The sequence below is a fragment of the Lepidochelys kempii genome, chromosome 9 (assembly GCF_965140285.1).
Source record: "Lepidochelys kempii isolate rLepKem1 chromosome 9, rLepKem1.hap1, whole genome shotgun sequence".
Lineage (NCBI taxonomy): Eukaryota > Metazoa > Chordata > Testudines > Cheloniidae > Lepidochelys > Lepidochelys kempii.
The window spans coordinates 62,519,379-62,544,756 of NC_136388.1; the positions used below are offsets into that span (position 1 = coordinate 62,519,379).

Consider the following 25,378-nt stretch of genomic DNA (forward strand, 5'->3'; position numbering starts at 1 on the left):
TCGTGAGCTACAGCTCACTTCATCGAGGTGCCACAAGTACTCCTTTTCTTTTTGCGGATACAGACTAACATGGCTGCTACTCTGTACTGTATATGTAGATCATGTCTTTTGTCTGGCCAAAAAAAAAAAAAAATTCCCAGGAACTTAACCCCCTCTATTTACATTAATTCTTATGGGGAAATTGGATTTGCTTAACAGCGTTTCGCTTAAATCTCAGAGAATGGCAGGCACCCACTGGCAGCCCCTCCCTCAATGCCTCCCCTCGGCCGTGATCAGCTGTTCTGCGGCATGCAGGAAGCACTGGGTGGGGGAGGAGGAGCAAGGGCGGGGAGAGGCAAGGTGGGGAGGTTGGGGACAGGGGTGGAGCGGGGGGGTCAAGCACCCCCTTGCAACTTAGAAAGATGGCGCCTCTGATGGCAGGCGCCCAGATGGCTTCTTCCCTGGTTCTAGGGACTGCGCCTCCACCCTCAGTTGGAGGCTGTCTGCAGGTTCAGGCAGAGGTCAGTGCCTCCGTTACTTTCTCCCCCCCAACGGCAAGAGTAATTGTGCCAGACTCTCTGCAGATTCAGGCAGACATCACTGTGCCAATTACACTAGGGCAGGGGTGGGCAAACTACAGCCCACAGGCTGTATCTGGCCCTCAGGGCTTTGGATCGGCCCATGGGATTGCCACCCCTGTGATGCTGCGGGCCCCAAGCTGCTCCCAGAAGCGGTGGGCACCATGGCCCTGCAGCCCCTGGGGGAGGGGGCCAGAGGGCTCCGCAAAGCTCCCATTGGCCGGGAATGGGGAACCGTGGCCAATGAGAGCTGTGGAGGGAGGTACCCACAGGCAAGGGCAGTGTGTGGAGCTCTCTGCCCCCCTTTCCCCAGGGGTCACAGGGACAAAGTGCCGGCTGCTTCCTGGAGTGGCGCGGGGTTCTGGGCCAGCAGACAGGGAGTCTGCCCTGGCCCCGGTGCCGCTCCAGGTAAGCGGCGCCGGGCTGGAGCCCGAACCCCTCCTGCACCCCACACCCCAACTTCCTGCCTTGACCCCCCTACCTGCACCCCAACCCCCTGCCCCGAGCCCCCTGCCGCACCCCACACCCTCCTGCACCCCAACCCCCTGACATACCCCGCACCCCTCCTGCACCCTGCACCCCTGCCCTGAGCCCCCTGCCACACCCTGCACCCCAACCCCCTACCCTGAGCTCCATCACACCCCTTCCCACTGCCCTGAGCCCCCTCCCACACTGTGCACCTCCTCCTGTACCCCAACCCCCTTCCCTGAGCCCCATCATACACCTGCACCCCTCCTCTGCCCCAACCCCTTTCCCTGAGCCCCTTCCTGCACACCACACCCCTTCCCATACCCCAACCCCCTGCCCCAGCCCTACATTCATAGCCCTGCGTGCTATTTCCCCACCCAGATGCGGCCCTTGGGCCAAAAAGTTTGCCCACCTCTGCACTAGGGTCAGGTTTTAAAGATTCACTTTGCAAATAGGAGAGCTAGAAAACAATTAAAAAAAAAGAAAGCTAGGGTTCTGACCAGACTGTCTGATAGACCTGGGAATGGGCCTACAGAGTTGCAATCTGGCCCCAAGGTTTCCCTTCCCAAGGCTCAGATCAGAGCAGCATTAAGTCAGTCAGTTCCAGCCGAACTTTGGCCCTAGCTACTCTGGATCCAGCTGGGAAGGAGGGCTGCAGCCAATCTGAACAGGCAGGCTTTGTCCTTTTGGACTGCTGATCAAGTGAACCTGGTGCTCAGACAAAATCCTGCAGGGCGCTGGGAAAGCCTGATCCTCAGTACAAAGGGTTAATGGAGGCTGTGGGGAGCCAGGAAACGGAGACAAAGAATGTGCCCAAATAAACGGGGGAGCTCAATACCTGGATGGCAAAGCAGGGTGAGAAAGAGTGTGCCGCCTGCCCAGCTATGCCAGCGCAGTGCGGTACCACTCGATGGGCTGTTGGCAGCCGGGACCAGACCTGACACCTCTGCATCTTACAGCACGAGCCTCAACTGCCTGAGCTAAAAGGCCCAGCTCTGCTACCCACACTGCAGTTGGCTCATCACCCTCTGTATGTGGCCCAGCCACCAGCCGGAGAGGGACAGAGTGCCACACTGAGCAGGCAGGGGCTGTGCCTCATCATACCCTTCCCAGCCTCTCCTCTCTCCACCTGCCCCGGCACCAAACCATGCTGCAATGCACCTCCCAGCATCCCGCTATAAGGGGCCACACTAACCAGCCACCTGGCTGACCCTGCTATTAGGAACCCCCATCTTCAGGGGGCCCAGGCCCACCCCATCCATGCCTCACTCCCTCACGGGGGGTTGTTCATACCGCCTCTGCTGAGATGGCAACTCCGGAAGGGGCTAGAATCCCTCAGGAGCGAGCACCTTCTGCGCCTGGGCTGGGAGCTGGAGCCGGGCCAGGCCTCAGGGGCAGACAGGGAAAGAGGAAGGCGTTTTATCCCCACTGTGGTTGGAGGCTGCCATGGCTCGTGTTGCCCTGCCCCTCTCCAACCCCAGGGACAGCAGCATGGGGTGTTCCAGAGAGATAGACTGGGGGCCAAGCGCAGCCTAGCCCTGAGAGGAGGGAAGGCCCAAAGAGGGCAGGGGGACCTGTATGCAGTAGGACAATGCTCCCCCTAGTCCCACATTGACTATCCCCAAACTGGCTGGCGTTCTGGGACACCGAGACATCCTCGCAGCCATGAGAATTAAAGTGCGGGGGGGGGGGGGGAAACCCCTACAATGCTGGCAATCTGCATACAACCAAATCACCTACAGACCAGGGAGCAGAGAGTGAAACTGACCAGCCTGGCTTCTCACTCCCACCCCAGCATAGAGCAAGCTGGGGATCCGCACACAAGCTGGCCAGCCTGCCCTGCGCTCCTGCAGATGGAGGGAACGGCATGGTGGAGGTTTTAAAATCCCTCTCTCCAATTTTTATCATGATGGTATCACTTTAAATACATTCTTTTTATAGCTTTTTCCGCAGGCAGGCAGGAGGGAGGGGGGACTGGCGTTGGTGTCATGGCAGCACATCTTAACTCATCTACATACAGGCCACTCCACCCAGCCACCGCCCACCCCCACCAGCCGCGCCTGCCCTTCCCATTAGATTAGAAGAGGGATGGGTAATTTGGCTTGAAACTCCTGTCATTTTCCCCTACAGTTTAGGGCTTGATAAATGCCGACACCTCACCCACACCCACACTCCTTTCTGGATGAGCCCGGGGCCTACACAGCACCATGTAGACACAGCTCAGGGGTCGATCCCCAAGCCCTGAGAGGTGCTATCTCTACTCCTAGGGCAGCTGCCCAAGGAGATAAAGGAGCCATGGCCCTGAAGATCCCCAGCCAGGCAATGCATGTTAGGTGGGCTGACAGGGCCGGAGGGAGGGGAATAAAGGGTGGGGATCAGTGTGAATTAAAGTGGGGAGGGTTCTTGAGGCAGGGCTGAGAACCCATCGCCCCCCACCACCCCACGCTGTGGGAGGCAAACAGCAGCCACAATCCTTGCCCAGCTGGGCAGCTCAGCTACTGTCACAAGAGCCCCGCCCCGCCCCCCCCCCCAGTCCCTGGGGCACAAGAGACTTCAAGGGCAAGGTAATGATTCACACGGCAAGGTCCCCAAGAGCATGCTGGGAAAAGAGAGTCAGAGAATGGGACACAGCCACCAGAGACAGTCTATGCCCCGTTCCCTCTCCCAGCCTGCTCTCAAACACAGCGCACGCCATGCGTGGAGTCCACACTGCCCCCTGCTGGGCTTGGCTTTGTCAAAGCAACAGTAAGATACCAGCACGTGGCTCTAGCCTGCTCCCCAGACACAGCTGCAAGGCTTCCTCTCTCAGGGCTGCTCAGCCCACCCCTAGATCTTCTCTCCCATGGTAACCCAGAGTGGGAGGGGGTTCATGAGGTACTTCCCTCAGAATTCACACCTGCTAACAAAGTGAGGGGCTGTCAGCCTGCTACAACCAGCTTGATAGCAGAGGAAGTCTTGGGATTTCAGATTACCATCCCCTGGAAGGTACAAGACTGGCCAGCCCCCACCCCAGCCCCAAACTAGCATGAGTGCCTGTTTAAACGTTGCCCTCCAGGGCCTAGTCAGCATCACGATGCTGCGTCAGCACACATGGAAACCCAAACATCAGGACGCTCACCAGCTCTGGAGCACCTCGCCAGGACAGTTTCCCGCTCACCCAGGTCTGGCTGAAACAACACCCCACCTCTCCCCCAGCCACTCCCATCCCAGCACCTCAAGGTTCTGCACAAGTGTTAATTCAGCCTTACAAACCCCTGCACTGTGGGCAAGCACCACTGTCCCAGTTCCACCAAGGGGGAAACTGAGGCACAGAGCAGAGACTGTTACACACCAGAGCCAGGAATTGAACCCAGACACACAGACTCTTCACCCTGCCCTCGAACATCCAGACCACCCTTCTCCCCCCAAAGTCCCATCCATCCAGCAGCTGCCCCGTCACTGGCCCAGTGGGGTGCACTCGCTCCAGGGGAGGGGTTCGGGAATGCACGCAGAGGCAGATTAGGCTAAATCGGGCAAGAGGTAAATGTGGGGTGTGAAGCCACCCCGCCTTATGGACACACCCGCCTCACAACCTCTCCATAACCCTGGACACAACCTGCCAGCAGTGGAAAAACACACCAAGTTGCTGCTTCCCAACCCAGCCCGGCTGCTCCAGGCTGCGAGCACTATCCAGGGCTGCCTCTGCATGCCAGGCCTTGCAAAGGAGTCGCGCCTGCACGCGGTTGCCTGCGGGGGCAGAGCCTTCCAGCTGGTGCTTGCAATCAATCGGGGAAAGAGGCAGGGGAAACAGGAACAGAGATGGGGGGCACGAGGGAGTGGGAAGGAAAGAGATCTTTGAACTATCAGAGGGATTCCGGTCTCTGGATCAGACATCTTAAAGAGGACCTGCCCTTTTCTGCTCCTTTTGGGTGGTGGGGGAAGGGCATTAAAAGTGTTTCCATTTGAAATTCTGGTCCCGCCTACCCTCAGAGACTCTGTGGAGTCTGGAGATCTAGTGAAGCAATGACATCACAAAAGCCATGACCAATTAAGAAGATGGGATTGTTGGCCAGACTGTTTAAAACTCTGTCTTGGCTTCTATTTAACTCCAATGCCTAATGAACACTGTGGAGAAAAGTAGTCTTTGTTAAATATCTAACCCCTCTGTCTTTTCAAAGGGGACGGGAGAGAAAGCGATCGAACAATAAATATCCCTGAGGCCACTCCAACACATCACCCGAGACCATAACTGATATTCCTGATTGTTCTGAAGGGGAAAAAAAAAGCAAGCAAGAAAAAAAACAGACACCCCCAATGTTGTCGCCTTTCAACACTGCAAGGAAAAGGAAAACCTGGGCTTTTGCTCCCTGCCCTGCAAAATGCTTTGCATTTAAGTTTCCCTCTCCCTTCCCCCACTTCCAGTGAGCCACTATTATGTGACCTACACATGGGTACACAGGACCACTGAGGGAGATCAGAGCCCGTCACAATAGGTCTGTTCAAGATAAAGCCACTCAGGCACAAACCAAGTGATATTAAGAAGCACAACAAGTGGACACTTTGCTCCCCCCAAAACGATGGGCTCATCAAAGCAAGCCCACGTCTTACCTTGCTCCTCCATGGATGGGCGGGGGGGGGGGGGGAGACCCTGGGAGGGTCAAGTGATCCTCTCCAGCCAAGTAAGGAGTGGCACCAGAGCTGGCTTAGTGTATATAGCATTACAGCGTACCTGGTGCCCACAGCCCATCCCCTGGGGTAGCCCCCGCTACATGACATGCCGCTTCTCATATTTCTGGTGCCGCGCCCTTTGCGAACCGACCCTCGCGCCCTCTCTAGATCTCCCCTAGCAGGGCTGCTTCTCCATCTCCCCCAAACCCTCAACAGTAGCTATGTCAGCGGGAGAGCATCAGGGGGGTGTTTTTTCACACCCCTGACCGACAAAAGTGCTAGTGTAGACATAGCCACAAACACTTTCTGTTCCAGCATCCCCAATACGAGACAGCAATTCCCTCAAACTACCAGGGATCAGCCAGAGACAGCTTAGCAGAGCGCAGCGATCAAAAAGCCATGCTGACAGATGTGGCATCGGGCTAGAGCCACTTGCCCGAGGGGCATGGGCTCAAGCCCAAACTCAGCATAACCCCCTCTCGGGAAGGGGGTGAGGGGCGGTTGTACCTGCCGAAGACAGACCCACTGTCTTTTTCCTGCACTACTGTTCAGTCTTCCTCAGAGGTCCTAGCTGTGCTGCATCTCGACCCATTACCTGCCCCATGGCCTGATCCAGAGGTGCTGGGCACCCATGTCCCTGGGTTTAAGGAGCTGAGGGGACTCGGACGGAGCAGCACCCTACACGGGTTCTCATTTGTGGGTAACCTCTAATGACCAGCTGGTGCATTATCCACGGGTGGCATCACGGGGCGGTGACATGGTGTCACCAGGGAGCAGGATGAGGGGCACCTCTCCGGGGCTTCACCACAACACAGTGGCATTTGTCACCATGGCACGGGGCGGTGGTCGCAAAATAGGCAGCTGTAAGTGCTTGAACGGGGGTAGGGATCGAGGGATCAGCCAGCAGGCGTGCCCGTTTCAGGCTGCCAGCTGCACCCTGGCTCCCTCACAGCCCTGGCGTGGCTGAGCCAAGCTGCAGTGCAAGCTCCCAGCCACGCAGAGCAGCTGGCATGGGGCTCCTTTTATCCCACCCTCTTGGTGCTTTACAAACAAACAGCTGGTAACCCAGATCAAATGGTATCCCTGGGATACAGATGGGGCAACTGAGGCACGGAACGGGGCGGTGTTTTGCCTAATGTCACCCAGCAGGCCAGTAGCAGAGATGGGAATAGAACACAGGGGTCCCAACTCCTTGCCCTCTCCTCCAGCTAGCAGACATGCTCCCTCCCAGAAAAGTGAACCGATGCCAGGTCTCCTGGCTCTAACCACTAGCCGATATTCCCTCCCAGAGCTAGTAACAGAATCCAGGGGCTCTGAATCCTTGCTCTACCCTGCTAGCTAACATTCTCCCCCCCAGAACTAACGCACAGGATCTCCCCACGAGACCCCACTCCTTCCGCTGGGCTCTCACTCTGAAATCTCCTGGGGAAAGGGGGGGGAAGGGGAGGCCTTACCTGCCATTCATTTTACAGCTCCTCCCCCACCTTTTTTTTTTTTTTTTAATTTGGAGGACAACGACTGGACTCAACATAACAGCAGCCAGGGAGAAGAGGGTGGACGGTGTGGGGGGAGCACGTGTGTCTGTCTGTCTGTCGGGAAGGGAAGAGATTGGGGCCCCCTGTACGCGCGACTATGGGCGCAGATGGGGGGGCATGTGTGTGATGTGGGGGGGAGGGGGATGTCACCAGGACAACAGGAGTCGAAGGAGAGACGAAGTCACAAGGCTCAGGCGTTACCACTTTGGGGGCAGCAAGACGTGTAGGCTGGAGACAAAGTGCCCAAGGTGCCTTGGCGGGGTGGGGGAGGAGAGGAAGGGACTGTGGCTGAGGCAGGGGTTTCCTGATGGCCACACTGGTGGTCCACGTTCCAGCTGCCCCTGGAGACAGACCAGCACCAGAGCTGAGATCCTCAGGACCCACCCTGCCCCTGCACCCCTTGAATCAGCAGCCACCCGGGCTGGCCTCCCTCCAGCTCTCCATGGGGGAGGCTGCTCTGGTGCCTCACTCATCTCCCCCAGGACTGGCTTGCTGGAGGCAGCCTCCCCCCTCCCACCACACAGGCTCCTGGGTAAAAGCTCAGCTCCCAGAGGCCAGGAGCCCTGGGACCCACCCCCACAATGGGATCCGAGCAGGTGCCAGGACGGCTCAGGTGACTGTAGATGTCTCTTTGATTTTAAAACTGGGGGAGCAGAGAGACTAAGCAGAGGCCAGCTTCCCCCCTGCACTGCTGCCGGTGCCTTGCCTTTCACCCGCAGCCCCCCTGTATCCCAGCCTGAGGTGCCCCAGGGTTATTTTATGACGCAGACAATCTGCCAAAAGAGACAAAAATGCAGCCAACAAAACTTGTGCCACCTGCAACCTGATCTGAATTTAAACCCAGGGTCTCCAAAGCCCCCCTCCCCCCCTTGTACCACCCAGCCCCCTAGGGTCCCCGGAGCCTGGGGCACAGGCAGTGCAGTCAGCAGGAGGCGGAGGGGATACCTCCCTTGGTGGATTTCAACCATGCATTTCTACAGCGCTGCACAGGCCTCCGAGGCCACCCCTCTCTCCTCCTCCCCTCCCTGTAGCCAGGGCCAGCTCCAAGCCCTGGGGCTCTGGCTTCCAGGAGCACTCATGGCAGACGGAGTTCTGGCCCCTTCCCCCCAGCTTTATTTCTGGGAGGCCCTGATTACTCCAGCATCCCTTCCTTCCCTGCAGCCTGACATCTGTGCTGGGCTGCCGCCTTAACCCCCAGATGCCCAGACTGTCAGAGGCTAGAACCATGCACAAGGTGGCAGGAGAATCTGCCTGGGGATGGCTCCCTGGGCCAGCTGGAGACAGGTTCTCTGGAATGCTCAGCAAGGGGAATCGGGGGCAAGCTCAGCCTGACTCGATTGTAAGTACATGGCAGCCTGTTTTCGGAGCCGCGCTCAATGGACTGGTCCTAGGCTCTGAGAGGGTGGCTCAGGGAAGGGGGGGGGGAAATGTGGAGGTAGGGCGTAGGGACCTCTGCATCCCTGGGGCTGCACTCAGGGCAGGGGGAGCAACTCAGACTACTCAACAGCAGGCCCTTGAATCCTGGCCCCAAAGGGAAATCCCAGCTGCCCTTGACCAAGGTGCCAGCCGAGGCATAGCAGCAATGGATGGGGGGCCCCCAGGGATGCACGTGACCCCAGAACTCGAAGGGGGAGGAGCCAAGAGATCATTTGCCACGGGCCAATCCCCCAGCTGCCCCTGGTGGCTCCCATGCCTGATGCCGAGTGTCCTTCCTGTTTGATCTCAGCCACTAATGCATCAGCCCAGAAAGGGTTAAGGGAAGACACAGAGGGGACTGTGGGAAGCAGAAGCATGGGCACCTTGCCCAGCACTGCTCCCTCCATGCCAACACCGCCTGGAGCAAAGTTCAAGGATCCCCCATCCATCCCTCCAGCCACATGCCGGGTGGCTCCAGGGCCAGGGCTGAGCAGAACAGGTGGAGCCCAGTCTAGTGCAGAGGACATAGCCCCCAAAGCTAGCAACTTGGCATAGTGAAGACTCCTGGCTCCAAGGCATCTGCCAACCCCTCCGGCTGGCACAGCCATATCCGCTGGAAAGCCTGGTTTAGGCCCTGGACAGTAGAAGCCAGCTCAGTCCTGCACCAGTGGACCTGTCTACAACCCCTCAGCATCCTTCGTCTCAGAGCTCCTCCCCACAGAGTGTCTCCAACATGGAGCAGCTCCAGGAACCATACCAGCTTGCCAGGGCTCAGGGATAGGGAGAGGACAAGGGTCACTTTGGATGGAAGGACCCAGAGATCCCTCACAGGGCGTGACAGTCTCCCACTGGATGGGGCTCCCTTGAGTTGCTGACATTGGCCAGGAGAACAGGCTGCAGGGCACAACCCTTCCCAGCTCTGCTTTCCATGGTGTCTACACCAGGGTTCAGTGCCATCTCACAATGCCACGTTCTCCCACTGCAGCCCGCAGGGCAGCTCTGCTGCTGCAACCCCCCAGCATAGACAGGCAAAGGCCCGACTGACTCTTCCAGTGCAGGTCTTAGCCCACTTTCAAGCAAGGGTACAGAGAACAGGTACACAACAACGGGATGTTCAGGAATGCAGGCTCCAAGAATGATCGCCCGACACGTCCGTTTATGGAGAGGTTGGGCGTCTGTCAGAGGGATCCACGAACACAGACCTCGGGATCAAAGCAGGGTCTACGCCGTCGGCCCAGCCCCTGCACGGAGGGGTTAAGGACACAGCAATCCACACAACGGCATCATCTCCAAGTTCACCCATGGGACGTCTCAACCAGGAAGGCTCCTGGAGCAGGGAACATGGAGGATGGGAGGAGCAACCCTGAGAATTAGCCCATACGCCAGCTGTGGTATTTCAGATCCAAGTGTTGGGGGCCAAGAACCCCTGATTTAGGGGGTGAGGGAGATGCATGCACCCTGACAGCCCATCTCATTGAGGGGATGGGAAGTGGTTCAAAAAGCCATACCTCTTCCTGGGGCCTGGCATCACAACCAAGTCTCAGTGACTCGGGGGATGCTCCCCATCTGGGGGGTGTGAAGAGGCAAGTGCCCTCCAGATGGCATTTTCCAGCTGGGCTCTAGACAGAAAGGGAAAAGCCACCCTTTCCCTCCATCCTCCTGCCACTGGCAGCTCCCACCCCAGCAGCTCAACCTGCCAGGGCCCGAGGCTCCAGGCAGCACCTGCTTCTCCTCATTATAAGCAGAGGAAAGTCCCCTGGGAGCGGCAGGCCTGCCCAGACCTGGGGCTTTCAGATATCAGGCTGGGTGGGGCAGATTAACGACTCCACTGACCCGAACCCGGGGAGGGGATATCTGCTCCTCCCTCGGCATCTCTGGGACTCCCGTATCTGTCTGTCTGTCCAGCCATCCTAGGAGAACTTCTCCCACGTACGGGAATATTCCCTCCTCTGCCTCTGCGGCAAAGCAATGTTGTCATCTCCTTCCGTGCACGTGCGGGGGCTGATTCCCAGCGACATTCAGGCCCCTCTATGTCAGAAGAAGGGGGTGGAAACAACCTGCTGAGACCCCCGCCCCCCCGGCCCGGTGTGTGCGGCCTCCCCAAATAGTGTGGTGGTGGCGGCAATAGGCCCCAGCTCCCAGGCCCTGGTGTGGCTAGAGTACCTCTGCTTCCCACGGACCACAGGGAGCAGAGCAGAAGTTAGAGCAGCTTTGAGGCTGCTCTGACTTTATGGCCCACAATGTACGTTAGCAATTCAGCTCTGAATACAGGGAGCAGCAAGGTGGCTTACAGCCACTTAGGGCGACCAGACAGCAAATGTGAAAAATCGGGACGGGGGTGGGGGATAATAGGAACCTATATAAGAAAAAGACCCAAAAATCAGGACATCTGGTCACCCTACAGCCACTGTAACTCCTCACTGTTACCACCCCATGCACAGGAATGGGGAAGCAGAGAATCAAACCTAGCAGTGTCTCTCTTCCCCTCCCCTCATTCATTTCGCCCCTGTAACTGAGGAGCACTGGGGTCGCCCTCTGACCCGCACTGACCCTCAAAGGTGAGCTCTCTAGTTTGATCAAAGGGCCAGAGCAACAAAGGCAGGTGCTCTCCCACCTTGGGGTTTATGCAGCCCATCTGGCACTGGGGGTGGATGTGTGGCTAGATGGCAGCATGACCAGAACTAGCCCTGGATTCAAGTCCTGACTCACTGGCTCGGGCCCCATCACTGATTAGAGAGGGGAGTAAGGCCTGACTGGATGGATTTCCTTCCCCAGTGCCACAAGAACTGCTGCATTGAGCCACCTCCGCGCTGGCCGATGTGCCGGGCAAACAGTGCCATAGAGGCATGTGACCGTCCCTGGAAGATCGCGCCAGGACACTGCACAGGGAAAGGACTGAGCCAAGTACCTAGAGTTCAGGTAGGAAGGTTCCTCCTGGGGGCAAACCCGCTGCTACAGCAGGATGGCCCTTGACACTGGGCCCCACAGCTGCAGGATTTCCAAAAGGACCCTACAGCAGGAAGACGGGTGCTGGAAACACCCAGTTCAGGGCAGTTATACAGAACAGGAGGTGCTTGGCCCTGCCAGCATGCCCGGATCCAGGGCTAATGGGCATGGGGGCTAAAGCAGGGGGGAGCCAGTCAGTCAGATGCAGTGACTGACAGGCCAAGGGGACTGACTGGTAATGCAGGGAGGTTTTGGGGAAATCGGTGTTTCGGCATGTGCTTATAGGAAGTCCCTTCTGAGGTGCCATGTGTGCTTCCCCACCGAGCTCTGCTGATGTCTCTTAATCCCAACCTGAAGCCCCCCTCCCCGGCTCTCCCAACACCCGCAGCTCTGCTGATGCCCCTCACTACTGACCTACAGCCCCCCCAATCCTTCACTATTCCAGCTCCCCCCAAGCCTGCAGACACTTTATTTTCTATTCTGGTTGGCTCAGCCCTTGCATATTTGATACCAGATGTCACTGCAGAACGCAAGTCGGGAAACATTAGACCTCATTAAAACTCAACCTGCTCTGCTGCTGGGTGTGGTGTGAGTTCTGTAGGGCATTCAGCCCATGCGCCTCCATCCTGACCTGCAGCCTCCTCTGCTACTCCAGTCATGGGCTCCCCCGCAGGGCTACCAATGCCCCGCAATTCTGAGCCACAGCTCCTCTGCTGTTCTGCTCCTGGGCTCTTTTCCTCCCCAGCCACACAGCTCTGCCAACGACCCACTGCAACCTGGCCTGCTAGCCCAGCCTTGGGCTCCCCCTCCCCCCAGCCCTGGCGATGCTCCTCAGTCCTGGCCTGCAGCCACTCCTGCTATTCCAGCCCTGGCGCTTCTCAAGCCTGCCAACTATGCCCAACTCTCCGCCTGCCCAAACATGCCCCTCCAGCACTACGCCGAGCCCAGCAGACGCCCTGCACGCGACACTCCCAGCAGCCCTGACTCCTGAAACTCCAGAGCACAAGCTGGAGAGGAGCACAACTCAGGAGATGCCAGCTTTGCCAACATCTTGCCCCCAGACAGAGCACTGCCCTGCCTCTCCCACCAGGCCCTAACCCAGAGCATGGAGGGCAAGGCCCAGCTGGAGCACTTGGCCCCAAATCATCCCTACTGCCACAGTGCCAGCAAGGAAACTGAGGCACAGAGAGGGTATGGGACTCTTCCAAGGTCACAGTGCAAGTCAATGGCAGGAACAAACCCAGATCTCCCAACTCGTAATCCACTGACCCAACAGGGACAGACCAGGAGCCCTGGTCCCCTGCTCAGATCACTAGCCTATGTTCACTGGGAGTGCCACCTCACAGAGGTACCTTGCACTTCACCCCACAGTCAGTCCCTCCCCACTCCCAGCTCCATCAGCACATGGCCCTTCCCAGCTATGCCACGAACGACCAATTGGGTAATTACAGGGCTCAGAGACACACAGCTATTTAATAGGGTTTCCATCTGCCAGCAGCGGTGCACGTAGAAATGGCCACAGAATACCTGGAGCGCATGCCAGCTGCATGCAGCAGGAGGCCGGCAGGTATCCGAGCTCCCTGCAGAGACAAGCCCAGGAACAGACCAGCGTTAGAAACATGGGGCTTCGTGCACATGGCTAGAACAGCCACTCATCCCCCTGCAACACACCTCCCTACCCGCTGCGAACACCCCGCCCTCCTGAAATATTCATGGCTGAAAGGGATCTGTTGGCTTTTATATACCAGCTGCATGTGGGACAGAGATCCTGCAGGCCACAGTGGTGGAGTAGAATAGCAGGGCTCTCGAAGGACTGTGCTGTGCAGGGTGTCAGGCCTAGGATAGCAGGGGGGCTACAGATCAGAGGCACCCTGCCTAAAGGTGACGGCACCCAGTAGCGTGTGTTCAAGACTTGATACTGCTGCAGGCTGCCCTGGCGTTCTGCAATAACACCAGGTATCAAACACGCAGGAGCTGAGCCAAGTGTCCCGCAGGTCTGAGGGGAGGTGGCTCTGCCCGTCCTGACAAAACCCACCACAGGTTTCTCCACCCCCAATCCATGTGCCCAAAGAGCCCAAATGCGCCCAGAGGTCAAAGCAAATGGCTCCAGGGAGGATGGGGGGGGGGGAGCTCTGCCCTCACCAAGCACAGAACCTGCATCCCTCCCTAAAAGACAAGCCCTCCAACTGCAAGGTGGCAACACAACTTCATGGACTTCAGCTCAGATCCAGATGGTCTGCTGGTCATAAAACTTGTGCGAGATCCTCAGTTGGTGTAAGCCAGTAGCTCCATCGACTGCCAATGGAGCACAGCCAATTGGCACTGGCCCATACGTCAAGATGCACCACGGGCGACCCTGGAAGTCTTACCTGTTTTAAGGCAGAGGAAGGGAATTTACCAAAAACCAAACCCTCCTGGGTGATCTCTCCTTCAAATTAACCTAACACTGTGCCCCATTCTCTAGCCCCCCCAAAGCACTTTAAGCACATGAATTAAGTCCTTACCACACCTTCCCCGCCCTGTGCATCGTGTTAGCAATTTTTGTTATTGAGATGGGGGAAACTGAGGCAAGGAGGTCAAGGTCCCCATTTTTGTGCCTACTCATTCAGTGTCCCCGTTCTTTGGGGGAAGGCACCAGGGATCAATTTGCAGGGGTACTTAGCCCCTGAATGTCCATCCGACGTCAGGTGCTCAACACTGTGGAAGAATCAGGCTGCTGGGAGCTTAGGGTGGGATGCCCCAAGCCAACCTCTGCACAGAATTAGCAGCCACTTTTGAAAGTTTTGGCCTAAGTGATCCAGTGGCAGAGCTAGGAACAGAATCCAGGTGCCCTGCCTCAGACGCCTGCTCCAAGCAAGAAACAGAACCCAGGCGTCCTATTAACCCACCCCATACTGTAGGACTGGCCCAGGGATTCCAGCTGCCCCTGCTGCAGCCCTACACACAAGAGGGAAAGGCCCCCCATTTCCTGCATGTCTCACGTAAACAAACCCCAGGCAGTAAGGTACGGTTTCCGGCTGTTCACATGGACACACGGTCCACTGGAAGGGAAAGAGAGGGGCACTTCCAGTTTAAATCTGAAAAAGGATGGTTGGCATAGAGAACAGAATAATGGTCCCCAGGAAAACAAAAACAAGCATTTGCCAAAGCCTCCATGCTCAGATATCCCCCTGAGCCTCGGGGTAGAGGGTGACCCTGTGGTGTGAGCAAAGGGTGTTTCTTCAAGGCCAGACATTAAAAAGGTATGGGGGGGGGGAAATCTGGTGATTGGAATTGGGGGTGGGGTCAGGATTCCTGGCTTTGATTCCTAGCTCTGGCACTGACTCTCTGGGCACCCTTGGGTAAGTCACGGCACATCTCTGTGCCTCAGTTTCCCCCCGTACAGAGGGGACAATGAGCTAGCCAGCCAATAGGTAGGAATCCATTTTTAATGAGGCATTTGGGAGGGGATGCTGGGCTGGATGCTGCCTGGGAAGTGCCCATGATCTCCTGCCCATTTTCAGGCAAAGGAACTTGACCGCATCTCTTCGGTAAGAAGCATCACTAGGACGTGCAGCTCCCCCTTGCTGTACTCTCCTGCACCAGGTCCTGGATGGGCCTGGCTATGGAGAGTGCCTCTCTCCCGGTCCACCCCACCCCTGCTTAGACAGCGGCACTATAGAAACTCCAGGCATGAGATTCCCAGTGACAGAGCTGTCCACCAGCAGGCGGAGAGTTTTAAAGGGCCAGCAGCAACTGCCGCCTCCGCAGGCCTGGCCCCTGTGAGACTGCCTCCCACGGCCACACCTGGTGCTTTAAGAGCTGGATTGGTGCCCACCCTGCGAATGCATTGGGGAGGAGAGATCCCAGCCCTGCACTGGGCGGGACAGACTGGCAGGTCTCAGGCAGAAGCACAGCAACACTGCAGTCAGGATCCCCCCTAGTTCCCCCCCCATCCACCCAGCTCACAGCTGTGACCTTCCAAGCCTGTCCCAAGAGCCCGCCTCCTGCTCCATGGGAAACTAACCCTATTATTAAAGGCATAGGGCCCCCATTTCCTTAACCCAGGTTAGCCGGCCGGGTGGGGAGGGGGCTGGGGGGGCCACAGGAGGCGGTCACAGAGCAAAAGATGGCTGCAATGCGGCCGCATGCTGTAATGTGCTGCAATGAATCAGGAATGTGCTATCTGTGCTGATGATATGTCTGTACAGCGCCTAGCACAATGGGGTCCTGGTCCATGCACTGGGGCTCCTAGGCAGGATAGCAATACAAATAAGTATGGGAGAGTTGCCCGTGCCCAACTCACTAGCAGCAGGAAAATGGGGTTCGGTATGGGGGGTTGGTTAAACACCAAAACAGATGAGGGGGAGGGATCAGAAGGCTCAGAGCTCATCACCAGCAGGTCATGGTTTCGAAGACAGCCCAGGCCAAGAACTGTCGCCGTCTGTGGTTTACTGAGTGGCCTGAAACTCAGAGAGAGGTGTGGGAGGGATCTCAGTCCAGTTCTTAGTGGGCAGGTATCTATAACCCACTGTCCCCTCCAATGGCGGCCTGCGTCTGAACCCCCCAGAGAAGAGCTGAGGCACGTCAGCAAGGGCCTTTGGCTGTCTGGAACCTCACGCCAGATCACCATCATGGAAAGGAGCTCAGCCTTCGTGCCCACCAGCCCCATGTGGGCTGGGATGAGAGTGCCAGGCCTGGCTATTCCTTGCTGATGCATGGCCCATCCCAGACTCCAGAGCCAGCAAGAATTTCTGCAGAGCCAGGGTACAAGGCAGCCCCTGGCAGAAGTGGCTGACATGGCCACGTTCCCCAGAGCAGCAGTCACAGGGCTAGCCCTGGGCTGGGTCTGTAAATGGTTGTAAACAAACAGATCTTTCAAGAAGGAAAAGACCGGGGCGCTCAGCCTCAATCACAGAGGGGAACAGGCCAGACGGCCTGCAGGAAGGGGGAAGGAGAAGAATGGAATTTCTCACCAGTGACACGGGATGGCCCTTTGCCCCCAGCAGCTGGTGGGTGCTGGGGTTCACCAGGAGAGGCCTGCCCATGACCCACATTAACATCCCACGGCCCCAGAGTGAGGACAGTGCAGCTCAGCAACCCAATGAGCACCCAGTGGCTGTGCTGTCATGGGCAGGAATCCTGCAGAGGACAGTGCCCAGTGAGGCACACGATCCTTCCGCAGCACGAGCCCGGAGGGCCAGAGGGAGACACACATGGGGAGAGTCGCTCCCTTGTCACCACTGGGGAAACACTCCATGCCAGGGGGCTGATCCCCTTCGGGGCAGGGGGAAGGGCAAAGCAAAGGCGAACCAGGTGGGCCAGCGGGGACCATTTGGCACTTAGCCACTCCAGAGCGGAACAAAGGAGCAGCGCCTATGGAAGAAAGCAGCCCAGCTCATGTTTGGGACTCCAGAAAGGAGGCAGGGAAGGGGACAGAGAGCTGCTGAGATGCCCAGAGCAGCCGGGTGGTGGGGGACAGACCCAGCTCAAGAGGAATTTCAGGGAGAGAAGAGACAGGAGTTTGCCTGGTTCAGCGGTGACTGAAATACCACCCCACCCTGGCGTTACGCTCCCTCCCGGCGTTGACAGCAGGTGCTTTATGCATGGGTGGGGCAAAGAGAATTCCCAGGCAGTTTCTTGGAACTACCAGGGCTGTAGGCCAGTTCCCCCTCCATCCCAATGGGGTAGGAACGCCCCTGGCCAACACACCCACCTGCAGAGGAGCAGGCAGCCTCTAGAGCGAGAGAGACAGGGCAACTTTCCATTCCCAGCACACGCAGTCACGCTCTGGAGGCTGAGTGGCAGCTCCCCTCAGCCACCAACTCAAGGCCGGAATTCACATGCAAGACGGAAATGACCCCTTAGAAGAATTGAGCAGATCTCTGCCCCGTGAGCCCTCCTGGCCGTGCTTCTCTCTCCAACCCCAAGCCAGGGCACGTGGGAGGGAACAGTCCAAAGGACCAAGCATAGCCATGTGAGCCAGCAACTCCTGGGTACTAATTCCAGCCCTGCTACTGACTCCTGCAGCCTTGGGCAAGTCACTTGATCCCGGTCACTTGCCCCATCTGTAAAGTGAGCACAACAATCTTTGCCTACCTGACAACGGGGAGCTAGCAGCCTGAATGCGTTCCCAATTTTGGCTGGGAACGCCATGGCCAGTGGGAGCTGCAGAGCAGCCGATCGGGGCGGCGCCTGGGGGCGGTGCATGAAGCCACCCTGGCCGCCCCTCTGCCTAGGAACAGAAGGACATGCCGCCACTTCCTAGGAGTTGTACGGACTTCTGTCCCTGGGAAATGCTGGGACCACTCTGAGGTCAGCACCGCCCGAACCCCACACCTGTTTCCGTGCCCCAACCCCCTTCCTAGAGCCTGCACCCCACACCTCAACCCCCTGCATCAGCCCTGAGCCCCCTCCTGCACCCCAAACCCCTCATCCCTGGCCCCACCCCAGAGCCCACACCCCCAGCGGGAGCCTCACTCCCTCCCACACCCCAACCCCCCTGCCTCAGCCCAGAGCCCCCTCCCACACTCCAAACCCCTTGGCTCCACCCCCAGCCGAGCCCCCTCCTACACCCCAAACCCCTAATTTCTGGCCCCATCCTGGAGCCTGCACTCCCAGCCAGAGCCCTCACCCCTTCCTGCACTGCAACCCCCTGTCCCAGCCCAGTGAAAATGAGCAAGTGAGTGAGGGTGGGGGAGAGCGAGCAACAGAGGGAAGGGGGGATGGAGTGAGCAGGAGGGGGCCTTGGGGAAAGGGGTGGGGCAGGGGGTGGAGCAAGGGGTTGGGTTTTCTTCAATTAGAAAGTTGGCAGCCCTCGCACAGCGAGAGCACGCTGCACTGCCGTTATAGGAGTGAGATGGGCGAGATGGAGGGAGCTCTTATGTGCCCCCAAAATAATACTTGGGGGACAAACGTCTGGCTGAGAGTTCCCAAAAGTGACCCGTAGTTTTGGGGGGTCTCAGTCTTGGGAGCCCAACTCGAGACACCTCAAAGAGGCCCGATTCCCAGAGGGTGGGTGCGCAGCACGGTCTGAAAAATCAGCCCCCCTGCCCAGGTGTCTCAAGCTGGGCCCCCCCAAAATCATCAGCCACCCACACCAATCTCAAGCTTTCAGTGTCCAGGCTGACGTGGAGACCCCCAGTGTGGAATCCTCTCTGCGAGAAGCAGTGTGTGGTCACAACCGCAACGGCATCAGCACAGCTTCCCAGCTCAGGTCCCTCTTCGGGCAGCTGTCCACTGGGAGGAGGGGGAGGTGTCGAGACTCTTTTTCCTGGGACCAGAGCGGGTGGAGAGGAAGAGGCCGAAACAAGAGTCAGAGATGACAAGGAACCAGAGGAAAGAGACCAAAGATTATGATGAGGGGAGCGGCAAAAGCTTAGAGAGCAGAGATCCCTTCTAGGGCTCCCTAAACAGGGTCATTAATAGCTTCGGGATGGGCGCCTCCCAAGGACCCCTCAGGATGAATGGCTAGAATAGGAGCATCGTTAGATAGATGCCAAGTTTTCCCTCGAGTCTCGGGGTAGGGCCATTGACTGACACTGGTCAATTGGTTACTTGTTATTTTGTTAGCGAACCGCCCTTGATTAATCTTGATCTATGGATCCAAGGTGCGCACTTTAGAAATTGAAAGCAGCTTTGTTCATTTACTGCCCCCCCCCGCCCCGCCCTTAATTCACCTAATATAACACAATCCAGACACCAGCAGATGTCCCACAGCACAAAACCACAGGGCTCCTGCCCAGGGAGCTCCCTTGGCAACCCCCAACAGCTAGATCAGCCCGTGTCCCACCAGCCACCTCTGCAGGAGAGCCCATGAACGTCCTTGGGGCTGACAGCATAGCAGCATGCATGGGGACAGTCGCCGGCACAAAGGGCGACTCCAGTGCCATGGAGCATTGTGTCAGTAACACCACTACAGGACCCGCTGTCCCACAGGCTCTAGAGAGCAGTGATGCACCTGCTAGACGCAAGCCGTTGCAGGGAGACTTCACTGGACACATTAGAAAGCTTAAAGGCTCAAAAGAAACTGGATTGATCTGGACTGAGCTGCAGCAGATGTTCCATACCCTTCGCCCAACCTTCTTAGGCCTAGTCGAAACACAGCACCAAACCAGTTTAACTAACAGGTCTGATTCTAAACTGGCACAAGCCCTTGTATGGACACCTATATTGCTTTAAATCTGGCTTCTAAACTAAATTGATCTCAAAGCTAAATTGCATAAGAGAGACAAGGAGGGGGAGGTAATATCTTTTATTGGACCAACTTCGGTTGGTGAGAGAGACAAGCTTTTGAGCTTACACAGAGCTCTTCTTTAGGACGGGGGTTTACTGACATAAGCAAAGAGCGTCCACAGAAAGGTTTGCAGCATGGGAATTAAAGAGGTCTTTGAACGGACGTGGCCCTCGGAAGTGTGTCCTGGGAGCTTAAATATCTACCCAGGGACTTTTGTTTATCAGGAATCACTAAAGACTCAGAGTCAGCCACATGTAGTCCAGTTTATCGGCCTGAGAAGGAAGAGACAGCCCTGCTGGGCTCAGACCCTGCAACACCAGCAAATTCCAAACCTGCTGCTTAGACCACTACACCATCCCCCAGGGCCAGGAATGGGTCTGTAAGGGTTGAGTCGCTGTGTTTGCGACTCAGCCTGGAACCTCCCTATCTTCACACACCCTACAGATGTGCGCATGGTGTTGCACATACCCCACACACCATCATCCATCCAATGTGGGGCAGGAATGCCCAACATAAACCCCCCAGCAGGGCTGGCCAGACCTTGGCTGACACCCATAGGAAGTTTGTGGAGACAGGCCACATAGGGTATGCATACACTGAAAAGAACGCCCACAGGAATGACTCTCCGAGAACAGGTCAATGGACTCAGGCTCATGCTGCAGGGCTAAAATAGCAGGGTAGATGTTCTGGCTCAGGCTGGAGCCCTGGCCCTGAGACCCTCCCCATCGCCAGGTTTCAGAGCCCAGGCTCCAACCGGAATGCTTACACCTACGCTGACCCTATGAGCCAAAGTGAGTCGACCCAGACTCCGACTCGCTGCCATGGGGTTTTGTTTTGTGGGGGTTTTTTTTGTTTTTTGGTAGCGTAGACATACCTACAGAGTCATCTCAGGGACTTCCATGCCAGCAACAGGAGCAAGGTCTAGTAATGACTCTGCGCCCTGCTATAGCCCCTCCCATTACAGCGGATACAGGTGTGATGCTGGCAGACCAGATCACGCTGGAGAGTATTCAGGTCAGTTCACTTGTGTATTAGTATAGATCCAAATGAGTCGAAATGTCAAAGTGTATTCAGATGTTTAAACTTCATGAAAGCTAGTGGAATGTTACTTACATTGTTTTCACTCATCTGTTTCTGTTATAATGTAATACATAATGTAAATGTTTGCTATACCCCTGTAACTAAATAACCCATCAAAGAAATCTTGGGAAATGCTAAGAAAGGACTTAAGAACTTTAATAGAAAATGCTAATTTCCAAGCAAGGGGCCATTATGTATGATGGTTGCAGGTGAAAAGACTAAATGCATTCCTCACTCACCGTCATCAAAGGAAAAGCCCGGGTGCGTAGAGATACTGTCAGCTTGCTTTGTGGGTGAAGAAACTCTAAATATGGATTCAGAGAAAGACCCTTTATCTCTGAGCTGCTTGGACTCTTACAGGGAAGGGTACCAGATGCAAAGTGGAGATCTCCAGAGACAATCTGGGAGATGTTTGGGAAACTGAAAGTTTATTACATCACTGCCACCATTTGGAATTACAAAGTGTGACTTACCTGTACATATATTTGACCTGCTTTAATCTCTCAATATCTCACCTCCTTTTCTTAGCTAATAAATCTTTAGTTAGTTTACTATAAAACTGGCTGTCAGCACTGTCTTTGGTGTAAGATCCAGAGTACCAACTGATCTGGGGTAAGTGACTAGTCTCTTGGGACTGGGAGCAACCTGATGTGATGCGATTTTTGGTTTAAATGACCATTATCACAAAATTCAGTTTGTCTGGGTGGCACAACAGATTGGAGAGTCTGAGGGGACTGTTTGTGACTCCATAGTATGACTGATATAGTGATCCAGGAGTTCCCATTTGTTATTGGCTTGGTGAAATCTAATTATAGAACATACCATCAGTTTGGGGTGACTGCCCCATTTCTGATTGCCTACCTCCCAGCAGACTCTCACGGTCGTGAGCCATTCCAGACAGTGTGATAACAGGCACCCACAAATCCTCACAACCCCCCTGTGGCGTGGGTATCACCTCTTTGTAAATGGGGAAACTGAGGCACAGAACTTAAATGACTTGCCCAAGGTCACACTGAGCCCATGACAAGACCTAGGAACAGGTCTCGTGACCCTCCTCTCCGATTTATGCACAGTCCCCACCCCAGACCCAAGTTGGAATTTCCCTAGAGGAAACGTATCCTGTTTGCACTAAAGCATTAGCCCATCTAAGAGCTGTCCCCAAGCTGTGACTCATCCTTTCTCCACACAAAGCTCCAGCTGGGATCCAATGCGATTTCTCCATAACAGGATTTCTTCACTGGACCAGCCCCACGTCTCCCCTCCCCCCAACACACACACAGGTACCAAAAAACCAAGAGGAACTACTGTAAAATCACCTGTGCTGGCAGAGAGGGCTCAGGGTTGGAGGAGGGGGGAGGAAGAGAGTTTAGGCTCAGAAGGAGGTTGTTTGCTTCACAGTCATACCCAGGATCCACTCTTCATATTTACAGCTCTTCCCACAACTGCAGAAAAAAAGTTTCCTAGTTAGGTGGCTACGGCCAGCGATGCAGAGGCACCAACAGCACTGTAAAGGAGGGATGCAATTCACGGCAAAAATTGGGGCAGACTCCACTGGAATAAAACCAGATGCCCTTGGACTTGAATCTGAAGGCCTCCAAATGTCTCAGCACCTCTGTTCTCTACTATATGGCCATGTGATCTAAGGGCTTGTCCCATGAAGGGGGCAAAGCGATCAGTAATGAGTCAAGGCTCGCAGCTGTTCCATGTCTCTTCCTACATTCCAGTAACCAGGCTGTGTGGTGTTTTCATGCCTTTAATTCCACCTCTTTGGACCCCAGGAGAGTCATTATTCCTCACTCACATGTACTGGTGGTGAGAAAGATGAGACACCATCCCTGCCCATCCTGGCTAATAGCCGTTGATGGACCTATCCCCCGTGAATTTATCTAGTTCTTTTTTGAACCCTGTTACAGTCTTGGCCTGCACAACATCCTCTGGCAAGGAGTTCCACAAGTTGATAGTGTGTTGTGTGTAAAAATACTTCCTTTTGCTCGTTTTAAACCTGCTGCCTATTAATTTCATGTGGTGACCCCTAATTCTTGTGTTATGAGAAGTAAAATAATACTTCCTTATTTACTATCTCCACACCTGTCATGATTTTATAGACCTCTATCATATCCCCCCTTAGTCGTCTCTTTTCCAAGGTGAAAAAGTCCAAGCCTCATTCATCTCTCCTCATACTCCATCCACAGGATCTGCTACCATTGATGACTGTGCTAAGGAAAGGTGGGCCCAGGTGAGTTGTGAAATAAACTCACTGCCAGCCCAGTCAGAAACCCACAGGACCACTCCTCTCACTCATGGCAACAAGTCATCAATGAGAAAACATAGAAAACCAAAGCCTCTATGAACAGACCATGAGCTTGCAACTGGTGTCTGACAGGTTCAGACATAGGTCATAAGGATTTCTGATGGGCCACCCGGTGGGCTGGAGATTTATGAGACGGATATATCACCCAGTGATTGAGACAGAATTTGCACAAGACATGCTATAAAATATAAAACTTATATTGTAACAGTCTTGTGAATTCACACAGAGCTTTTCACCTGAGGATCTCAAAGCACTTTGTAACACAGGGATGACCTTTCATAGATGGGGAAAACTGAGGCACAGAGAAGGGAAATGACTTGCCCAAGGTCACATGCATTGAACCATCAGCAAGAGAGGTTTAGATTAGAACCCAGTTCGCCTGATGCCTGCTCTAACCACTATACTCACTGTCTTTTCTATAACAGGGAAGTTCAAATTCCAGTGTCTCTTTAATCTCCCTTCCTATTAGTTAGCTTGAAAGATCACCTTTGTCTAGACACGGGCTGTGACAAAGCACCAAGGATGTTTGGTTACTTCTCTGCAGACCTACAGCCTGACTGGATGCACCCAACAGATGCTGTTTTTTCCCCCCCAGTGCTGAGCAAGGCCCGAAGATACATAATCCCCAAGTGCATCGGGTTCCAAATATCTCAGCTCCTGGGACCCACAGGTTCAGATTTGAATGGGGAGACTCCATCCTTGCTCCTCCCCAGATAGACATCCCCCAAGATCCAGGCTATTTGCATGAGGTTGGGTGGGTGAGACTGGGGAGGTGAGAGCTTTTAAACCAAGGTCCTCACCACGGCAAGGGCATTAGCGACCCAAAGGCCTTTTCACAGCAGGGTAGATTTGCCCTGGTTTCCTTGACCCAAATGTGGGCATGGTGGAAGAGCCACCCCAGCAGCAGGTGCCTGGGAGGCAGGGGTGTCGAGGAGAGGCACGATATACACCAGAACAGCTGATTATCCAAAACAGAAAGCGAGACCGCCCTCCCCCATGAGCACATGTGTGTTACACAGCCGTACACACCTGCAAACCGCAGGATGCTGTCTCTCACCCCATGCTCCCACCCCCACCTCACACACTCAAGGCAGGATGCATTTGCGGGGACTTCCTCACCCTGTGCAGGATGTGAAACCTGAACACCAGGGAGCAGCGTCGAAAACCACCTCCAGACCCAGAGGGAGGCAGACTTAGAGGAGCTGGGATCTCTACGGCCTTAGGACAACTGCTCCACATGACCTCAGCAGCGAGGACAATGGACCTGGCCACAGCGTGGAATGGCTCAGCCCAGTGCATGCTGGGTCTGGAGAACTGAATCCCCTTCAGCATCAACGTAGTGGGAGACCTGGGAGGCAAGGAACACCCAAGTCCCACCAGGAATCGGAGGTGAAGCTGGAGAATACTTGCCCCACTGGCGATGGAGGAACGAGTGTCCCTGCTCTTCTGGCAATGGGAGAGGCCAGTGGGGAAGCTGCCCAGCTCATCTGGCAGTAGTTTGCTATCAGGGATGGCTCCTTCCCAATCCGGAGTCAGGCCAGCCACTGAATAAGAGGTCTGAGCCCTGGATCCTGGAGGAGAAGATCAAATCCCAGGCTCAGCAGTGTCTGTGGGTGGGGAAGTGACAGACTGAAAGGAACTAGAGGTGAAATAAAGGGAGTGCCCAGCAGGGTTGGCACCATCATGGCTAGTACAAGGCGGGACCTGCTGCAGCTGATGTGTCTGATCACATCATAAGAACGGCCATAAAGGACAGACCAAAGGTCCATCAATCCCAGTATCCTGTCTTCCGACAGTGGCCAATGCCAGGTGCCCTAGAGGGAATGAACAGAACAGGTAATCATCCAGTGATCCATTCTCTGTGCCCACTCCCAGCCCTTGGCAAACAGAGGCTAGGGACACCATCCCTGCCCATCCTGGCTAATAGCCGTTGATGGACCTATCCCCCGTGAATTTATCTAGTTCTTTTTTGAACCCTGTTACAGTCTTGGCCTGCACAACATCCTCTGGCAAGGAGTTCCACAAGTTGATAGTGTGTTGTGTGTAAAAATACTTCCTTTTGCTCGTTTTAAACCTGCTGCCTATTAATTTCATGTGGTGACCCCTAATTCTTGTGTTATGAGAAGTAAATAATACTTCCTTATTTACTGTCTCCACACCTGTCATGATTTTATAGACCTCTATCATATTCCCCCTTAGTCGT

At 55.5% G+C, this 25,378-nt stretch overlaps 1 protein-coding gene across 3 annotated transcripts in view; it reads right to left on the reverse strand.

The window, feature by feature from the left end:
* The window catches only part of KLF8 (KLF transcription factor 8), a 93,034-nt gene that overhangs the window by 51,338 nt on the left and 16,318 nt on the right, over positions 1–25,378 (reverse strand). Inside the window, exon 1 of one of the 3 annotated variants that reach the window (XM_078854228.1) lies at positions 22,181–22,300. The exons of the other annotated variants lie outside the window; for them this stretch is intronic. The gene's annotated coding sequence lies outside the window, so the exon portion shown is untranslated. Of the gene's footprint in view, positions 1–22,180; positions 22,301–25,378 lie in introns of those variants that run through there. 3 annotated transcript variants of the gene reach the window in all.